Source organism: Corvus brachyrhynchos, unplaced genomic scaffold (genome assembly GCF_000691975.1).
Source record: "Corvus brachyrhynchos isolate BGI_N302 unplaced genomic scaffold, ASM69197v1 scaffold14, whole genome shotgun sequence".
NCBI lineage: Eukaryota > Metazoa > Chordata > Aves > Passeriformes > Corvidae > Corvus > Corvus brachyrhynchos.
Genome location: NW_008239110.1, coordinates 4,819,089 through 4,829,052, shown reverse-complemented (window position 1 = coordinate 4,829,052; position 9,964 = coordinate 4,819,089).

The window sequence follows — 9,964 nt, the reverse complement described above, 5'->3', positions numbered from 1 at the left end:
TCACAAAATGGCTGCGGTTGGAAAGGAGCTCTAGAGGCCATCTGGCCAACTTCTTACTCAAGAAGGATCACCTGGGGTCAGTTTCCCAGCATTTTGTCCAAGTGGTTTTTGAATAACTCCAAGGATGGAGACCTCATAACCCCTCTGAGCAACCTATGCTAGTGTGCAGTCACCTTCACAGTAAAAAAAATGTGTCTCAGGATGTTCAGAGAGAACCTCCAATATTCAACTTTTGCCCTTTACCTCTTGTCCTGTCACAGGATACCACTGAAAAGGTCCAGGCTCTGTCCTCTTTGCACAGTCCCTTCAGACGTTTATACATTGATGATATCCCCCAAGGGCTTTCTCTTCTCCAAGCTGAACAGTCCCAACACACCCAGCCTTCCCTCATAGGAGACATTGCTCCTGTCCCTTGATCACCTTTGTTTGCTTTCATTGAATTCTCTCTAGTGTGTCCATGTCTGTTTTATACTGCGGAGCCCAGAACCAGATGCATTACTCCAAGTGTGGCCTCAGCACTGTGAATGGAGGGGAAGGATCATCCCCCTTGAGCTGCTGGCAACACTTCTAATGAAGCCCAGGACACCAGTAGGCTTCTGTGCTGCAAGAACACACTGGTAGCTCATGTTCCATCGGGCAGCTACCGGGATCCCCCAGGGTCGATTTTTTGCCAGATGGGTGGCCTCCAGCATGTATTGGTTCATGGTGGTTTTTCTCCTAGGTAAAGAAATTTTACTTCTCTTTGTGACTTTCATGAGCTTCCTTCCTGTCTGCTAATTTCTCCTGCCTTTTGAGGACCCTCTGGATGGCAGCACAATCCTCTGGTAAATAAGCAACTCCTCCCAGTTTTGGGTCATTAGCACACTTGCTGAGGGTACACTCTGCTCTTCCATCCCCAATCTTTATGAAGATGTTAAACAGGATTTTACCCACTATTAGCCCCTGGGTACACCACTAGTTACTGTCATCCAGCTAGGTTTTGTGCCAGTGATCGCAACCCATTTTGTTGATTTTGTAATCCTTTTTTGTCATATCACCAATGACCTTTTCTCGGGACCCTGTCTGTCACTCCCTCACAGGACTGCGGATTACTCTGTCCCTTTTCCATCATTATTAGTTTAAATCCCTGGTGATGATAGAACCCAAAACCTCATGGACAGACCTGTCCTATTAATGCTCTTCTCACGCCCTTTATTGTTGATGTCAGGATTGAGGAAAACACCACCTGAGCCCTCAGACCCTTGACTACTTGCCCCAAAGCTCTGGTAGTGTCTTTTGATACTGTCCATTTTTTTCTTTGTCAGTATCTTTTGTGCCCACATGGAATAAATATAGGGTATAATAGTGAAAGGAATGAACCCAGGCAGACAAAAAGCCTTCAGATATTTAATTGGGTTGACAACTGGGTGCCTCTGTCCCTTGCAGCAGGGAGTTACACGTATAACTCCTCTTCAAATTTGAGAGCAGCTAATCTTTGTGGTGACACATGAATAGATAGATAAGTATACAAAATAAATGAAAATATTCTTAAGGTGTCTTAAAAATTACCTTTGTGTGCTGTTATTCCATTTTTGCAGTGTATTATGACTGCTTTGAAGTGATACAGGAAATATACTAAACATTTAAAACCAATATACTAATCCTTTTCCTTTATGGGCTCTCTGACTATGAGATCAATGCTACTGAAGGGTCAGAGCAGAAAAGCAGTGTTCGCAGGAGACTCTGTCTAAATCTGTGTATAAGAGATTAAAAGCACCAGGGAAAGGCTGGAACTTTCTCCTTGTGTGGTACATTTATTTCTGAGACGGACATGGCACGATTTTGATGCCAGGTAGGTTAAAGGTAGAGCTTACTGGCAAAAAATGTGAACCATTGTTCATTTTTGCACTTGGGATGAGGGTTTAAAACCACAATTCCCATTTCCCATCTGGATATGGAACATCCTTCTTGAAGAATATATCAATAGAAATGGAGTCTGACAATGTGACCGGTCAGAGGAAGAAAACCCTTTGTTCCACTTAACTTCCAGGTTTTTTTAGTTTTGTTTCTCAACTTACTGGAAGGAGGAGGAAACAGGTTGTCTTAGCACTGCCATAGATACTAGGGAAGGCAAATTCATTCATTAATTTTAGAAGTTGTGCATCACATTGGTGTAGGTATTTGGTGAAAAAGCACCCAAATTGCAATGAAGTTTTAGACCACGCAGAAGACCTTGTCCTTCTAGACCAGTGTGAATCCAGGAGACTTCCATTCAGACCAGAAAAACCTCAGCAAGTTCCATCAAAGTCACGCAAATCTGTAGACCTTTCAGATGACATACTCAGCTGGAAATATCTAAATATCAGTACAGGGTTCAAGGAGATTTTTGAAGCCTCCTGCTGTTAAAACAAAAAGTAGATCATAGGAGTACAGGAAACCCAGCTATTCTATCATTAAAGATTGCCAGAGGTTATATTGTTAACCTAGGTTTTATTAAACTGACAACTACTCCTTCTATTGTAGCTAGTGGTGATATTCAACCTACATTAGTAAATTTAGGTCCTTTCAGGAGTATTTGTTTTATAGTCACCTTTTTCTTTTTTTCCCCCTGTGAGCTTTTATTCCATAGTGGGGATAAACCATAAAGTTTCTGTTTATGGTTATTTTAAATGATTGTGCAATTTTAATTTTATAAATACAAGGCCAGTGGAGACCATTCAAGAGCTTAGATTGAATGATATTTTTATTATAAGATTTCCAGAAAGCATAGGAAAACTTGGAGAAATTAGTGCCTCCCACTTCCTTTGGCAGTCTTATGCAATGGCTAACTGGAAATTCTATATTGTGCTGTTTAGCATGTTTCTGCAGATTTTCTTTCAGTAAATATATGTAATTTCTTTCAGTAAACATAATGTAATCATAATGCTAAATTGAGTCTCTTCTCATCACCACTTTTATCATCATACTCTACTGCTATTATTTAGTTGGGTCTGAAGACGAAAAAAGGTACACATACAATGATCAATTGAGAATAAATAAGAGATAGTGATCTACCAAGTACATTTTTAAGGGGAAGCATCACCTCTATAAAAAATAATTAAAATATAATGGACTCCAGATACTACACAGTCATAATGTGTTTACTTTCAAAGCAGAAGACAATCAGATTGAGGAAGAATCCTTTTGAAATGTCTTTATTTCTCCTTTGTAAAATTACTTTGGTAGATATAATCAGCTTATTGAAGGATGTTAGTCATAGTTGCTTATTCTATCCCTGTTGACTCAGTGTACTCAGAGTGGTTTGTATATCAAATCCAGTGTGTATCTAAGCTAATCAAATACCTGATCATATGTAAACAAGTTGTTACTTGCTTATGATTTTTGATAAGCTAATGTCCATAAAGTGCTAAATTCACATTTTTCAATCCAACAATGGGTTGGATATTTAACTTTGTATTAAGGCACAGGTATTCCCTCAAATTCTTTAAAAGTAGACTGTTAGATTTGTATTTGTGTTTAGGTTCAGATATATTGCTTCTTCTTGAGAGTCATAAATAATGACTGTTGTAAAACCATATAAGTTTTTGCCATAGGACTCATTAGGTATTTCATATGGCAATCAAATGTTCTGAGACAGCACTCTGTTCATAATTTAGCAGATTCCCCTGTATACACACACTACAGACATACAAATATTTTATATTTGTTTTTTAATTCCTTTTCTGTGGCGATGATCCAGTAGAGAAAAAAGGAAGAAATTTTTGCACATAAAGGCACTGGAACTCTGTGGCACGTCAGTACCACTACCTACATGGAACAAGCTTAATCAAATTGAATAAAGTGTGAAATATAAATTATTTTTTATAATCCTTTATTCTATTTTCATTCTGACTTACAGATATGATCAGGGTGACCCAGTGATTACAAAGATATTTGTTGTATTACCATTTCTTCTGGCTCTTTTTATTCTATTTTTCAGCCCAAGGGAGACTTTTTACATGTCTGTCAAATGCGAGGCAGAATTTGATGCTCACCTCATTACTCTGAAGAGAGAGTTTTTGAGGGAGGACCAGCAAACAAAATAGCACAAATCCTGCCCTGTATGCCTTCTGAGCTTCAGCTGAACCTACAGTCACTAGCACATTTCTACCCTCAACCTCTTTGACTCGATCTCTAAGGATATCATTAAAAGTACTGGATACTGTGTATAGAAAAGTGAAAATGCCTAAGATGTAGCCTGCAGTAGGCTGTATGCCTTATTTATATAATAAGCCAAGTTCAACGATGTGATATGACATGGGCCTGGGAGAAAGCATCTGCTGTCACACAAATAATAAAAGTAATTTAGAAAGCCAGTGTTTTAAAAGTAGATGGAAAGTAGGTGACAACACTTCCTAGCAGTTATCTGTACAACGCAGGCTATTAAAAGTTTTCAGAAAACTCTTTGACTTTTTCCATTAAGAAATATTCTGTAGAATGAATGCTTGACAGCTCCAGTCAAAGGACAGGCCTGATGGCTGATGGCAAAGCAACAAGTATTCCCACCACAGAGGAACTTGTCAGCATGCAAATGACAAAGGCATGCTAGCAAGCAGTAGTTTTGGTCCTTTCACATACTACAGAATTATGTCAGAATTACAGGAATCCAAAGTTACAGGAGGAAAATCTGTTCCCATTCATTAGATTTAATTGTTAAAGGCATCTTGGTTAAACATGCTGGCCTTGTTGAAATCAGTGGTTCAACTCCCGCCTTTAAATTCTTAGTTCACTAGGAAATTTGTATTTGTAATAAATACAAAACCCTTCTTTTTGAATTAAGAACTTGAAAAAATTGTTTGTGCTTACCTTTTCTGTACCTGTATCACAATCAGCTTTTGGATAAAACAGATTATGCATTACAAAAAAATTCAAATCAGGTCAGCCGTTGCATAAAAATGCATACCGACATAACTTGGAATGGGGAGAGTTAAATAGTAGCATAAATATTGGTATCATTTTCTAAAACTTGTCAATGGTATTTTCCTCAGAAGCAAAAACCAATAGCACTAAGGTTAATGACCTTGTTAGATAAAAATTTAATTTGTAATAGTACTTGATGAATATGTTGATTTTCATGCCAAGCGTGTCAAATAGAGTGAGATTAATTCATTATTACTTTAGGCTTCTAGAATGTAAATCTCTTAACCCAAATTAGTTGTTTAGGCTGTCTCTGAAATCAACACTGAAAGATTTTAGAGGACAATTCACTTTATCCTATGATAAATATATAAAAGAAAGGTAGTATTCTCTGGAGGAGCCTGTCTAGGTTAGAGCAAATTCCTATAGACATACTGCCTACCGTTATCACAATTTCATTAAATTCATCTAAAATTGTATTGAGTTTGAGTGGCAAGGTTTTAGTAGCAGGGGGCTATGAGGGTGGCTTCTTTAAAAAGCTGCTAGAAGTTTCCTCCATGTCCAACAGAGTCAACACCAGCCAGTTCCAAGACAGACCCGCTGCTGGCCAAGGTCAGGCCCCAGATTTAAGAAGGAGGGAAAAAGCTGTGCAACAGAAATTGCAGCCAGAGAAGAGAAGAGTGAGAATATGTGAGAGGAAGAGCTCTGCAGACACCAGGGTCAGTGAAGTAGGAGAGAGAGAGAAGGTGATCCAGGTGCTGGTGCAGAGATTCATCTGCAGCCCCTAGTGCAGACCATGGTGAGGCAGGATGTCGCCTTACAGCCTGTGGAGGACCCCATGCCAAAGCAAGTGGGTGCCTGAAGAAGGCTGTGATCTGATGGGAAGCCTGTGCTGGAGGAGGCTTCTGGCAGGACCTGTGGACCAGTGGGAAGAGGAGCCCAAAATGGAGCGGTTTTGCTGACAGGACTTGTGACTCAGCAGGAGACCCACACTGGAGCAGCTGGTTCCCAAAGGACTGCACCCTGTGGAAGTGGCCCATGCTGGAATAATTAATGAAGAATTGAAGCCTGTGGGAAGGCCTCAAATTGGAGAAGTTCATAAAAGGCTGTCTTCTGTGTGGGGAACCCCATGCTGGAGGAGGAGAGCAAGAGTGTGAGGAGTCCTTCCCCTCAGGACCAAAGAATGGCAAAGGCCATGTATGATGAACTGACCACAATCCCCATCCCCCATCCCCTTCCACTGCTGGTGGGGAGGAGGGAGAGAATTTGGGAGTGAAGTTAAGCCCAGACAGAAGGCAGGGGTGGAGGAAAGGTGTTTTTAAGATTTGGTTTTATTTATCATTATTTAACTCTAATTTGACTGTAAATAAATGAAGCTATTTTTCTTCAAGTTGAAATTCTTTTGCCCATGATGGTGACTGATGAACAATATTTGCCTGCCCTAATCTTGACCCACGAGCCTTTTGTTATATTTTCTCTCTCATGTCCAGCTGAGGAGGGGAGAGATACAGCAGCATGAGGGGACACTTGATGTCCAGCCAAGGTCAATCCACTACAATAACTAATTTCTCATCCTTCACAGATTCTGTAAAAATATAGATATTTTCCATATTGTTTCATGGGCCTGTCAGGTGCCCATTTGATATTGAGCATGAAATGTGCCTGTAGGTTGGAACATCTGATTTTATAGATTAGTGTTACCTGAATGAGCTTTTTGTGACAAGCTATTAATCTCTGAAAGACTTTCTCCAAATGCAGAGAGATACTTTCAGTGACAATTATTACTCTTCGTTCAAAATCTTACTCAGACAGAAAATAGGACATTGTCAGACATTTAACAGATTTTGACTCTTTCCACAAGCAAAGTTACAGTAAATGTCCTGTATGATGCAGAAGTCTGGACTACTGAAATTAAAAGTATTGATATTTATTCTTCTCATGCTCAATATGACATTGTAGAAGGTCTTACTAATTAGCATAGCTATCAAAAATTCCTCAATGAGAGGCTCGAATGAGCCCCCCCTCCCCAAGGAACCTTCCTCTGGAGGGTTCTGTCTTAGTTTACAGAATGTGTTCTGGAGAGGACCTTGGGGTCTGGGGCACACTGATCCCTAGCTATGAAGCTTCTAAAATGTTTAGTCTCCTAGCTGAACAAACAAGTCCAAGAACGTAGGCAAAAATCACTAGGAATACAGAAATTGTTAAATGGTATAGCAGGGGTATAAAAGAAAAGGCAAAAAGTCATCATGGCATCAATTCATCATCGGTCTGGTTTTGCCAGCTATTCAGTGTGTGTGTGTGTATGTGTGTGTGCAAGTGTGGTGGCTGCACCGAGACGCTTTCTCCTGGAGATGCCTTTTGGGAAGGTCGCGGCATTATACCATCCAAACCTGCTGCGACACATATTTGCTACAAACTTAAACTGTATCTTGACTTTATAGATTCAACTTTACTATCTGGAAAAGAAACATTGAACACTGTAAGGTACAGTGGAAGAGAACATGAGATTTCACCATGCATAAGGCTAACTAGGAAAGCATAATGATTCTCTACTGTTCTAATGGAACCCCTACTTAGAGCGGTTTCAGTGCTAAGAGTATTTTTACTTAGAACATTCAAAACTTCAGTCTTATCATCAATTGTTCATAAAAATAATCAAAACAAGAAATTGTATGTTATCTGATAAATTTGTCAGATGCTCTCAATTCACAAGATTGTTTCCACTGAACTGTTAAAATAATCTATTGTAGCATTTACGGTACCAATATATACCTATTTTTATGGTGTTTGAAAAATCAATATATTTGCTGATATAAGTGTTTAAAGGCTTACAGGCTAAATAATAGTTTAGACCTTTTTATAAGTGTATAACATACACTATACTGAATAATGACTCTGTTTGGAATTATCCAGTTACTAAGTAAAACAGAATGCACCAAATTGGTATTTTCAGGAAGAAGTCTAAGTCTGAAGTTTTGCCTAAAATTTTAGGAGAAAGAAAGAAAATAGAGACTTTCATGCCATTGTACAGAATTGTTCTTCAATCTCATGGATTATTACTAGACATGTATTTTTAGAATATTCAAGTATAATTGTATTCCTAAGTATAAGGAATCTTGAACTGGACCTGGAATTAAACCAAGGAATTAGAATAATCATATATAATATTGCTAGCCTTGCTTAATCAGAGTCTTTAAAAAAAATTTGCCCTCATTGACACAAACACAACTATGAGGCTGCCCCTTTTGTGGTTTTCTGTGGAAAAGAGGAGATCAGGAGGGGTAACCTGGAACAATGTCGTTGACTTTGATCATAAATTTTGACGCACAGGTTTAGGATGGACTTGTTTAAATTACTAAAAGTACTGGGGTTTGCTCAGTGACAAAGAACTACAAAGTGCACATTCTTTGCAGTTACTGCAAACACTTTTATTTCATTCCTGTAAATAGTAGTTGTTTCATACATGGAAGAATTAAAAAAAAACTTAGTGGAACTAAAGAGCAAAATTGGAGCCAGCATAACTGGAGTAAAATTGTACAGACTAATATTAGCACTATAAAGGACATAATTAACTGAACGACATGATTAAAACTCAACTGAAATACTGCTTGATTGTAAAATTTAAGAAAGGGATATACTTATTTGCATAATGTTTTACATCAAGATGGCCATGTATTACCATTACTGTTCCCTTGCTACTTTTATGACAGTAATTTCAATAATATATGATCTTTAAAATTGCAAGAAAATAAATTGTAAACATTAAATGATAAACTATAATTCTACAGGGCATTCATTAATATGTAATTGAATGACAAGTTAATGCTTAAAGAATGGCTAGCAATTTTGGTAACCCAAAGTACTATATTAATTTATGGTTTAAGATAAGGTTTGCAAGCCATGCTATTTTAAGGGGAAGGTTTCTCTTTAATAAGATGCTGAGTTCTATAATATAACACCAACTTGAAAAAAGATAATTTAAAGTTGGCATTTTCATTTAAATAACAAATTACATCCAATTCAGAAGATTTAATCATAGTTTTTTTTTAAATTCTGCTTAAAATCATATCGAAAAACAAGATTATTCTTTCTTTGCCGTGGGAGAAAAGTTGTGACAGTGAATTAAGAGTACTCTTATTTTTATGTTTATAAACAGGGGCATTTATACTGATTTCATACTGGATTTCCATTAGGGGTGATTTCATTAATTCTTACCCTTCAGTTGCACCACAGTGAATGAGAGCAATATAGGAGAATAAACATGGCATCTGTTTAAATCAGAGTGGGACATCTTTAATTCCATTAGTTTTCAAAATTTAAAAGGGATAAATGTAAAGAAATAGTAAATGAATGTAAAAAAAATAGCAGTTTTAAGCACACCAAACACACAGTAAATAAATAAATAAATAAGAACAGCTTGTTAAACAACATAATACATTCATAATTATAGATATATATTAATATCTATTATATATATAATATTTAAAACAATATAAGACACAGATTATCAGTTATGGCTTCCTTTCTGTTATTCTTCATCTTAGAAGATGATAATGGGAGTCTTATGTCTAGGATTGATCTGTTATATATAATATAATATTCAGAGTATATTAAAAAAAAGATGATGAACAAAATTTTGCCTGAACAGTAAAAAGTCTACTGAAACCTGATATCTTCCTCACATCCTGAAAGTCGTGGACAAAGTTTGATCCAGGTCAATCAATTATAGAGCAGATATCCACCAAGACATTGCATCTGGGCTTTGCAAAGTGCACAGTGCACTTTGTGGAGGTTCTCTGTTCAGCATGTGTCCTGTGAGTATGATACATATACACCATTTGTACACATACTTCACAGAGGGAAACCATGTGACAACTTATGCCAAGCTGCTCCATATAATTTAGAGAATGCTAGAACTCACTTTTTAATAATTAAAATCACATTAAAGTTGACTCACCTTAACTCAGATATCATCAAGAAGGCCCAAATCACCTTGGTTTATCCAGGGGTTGTTCTGGCCCAGCTTCTTCCTTGCTGTCTATGGTGGCCAAATGGTTCCACAGCAGTGATGAGGGTGATACCAGGGTGC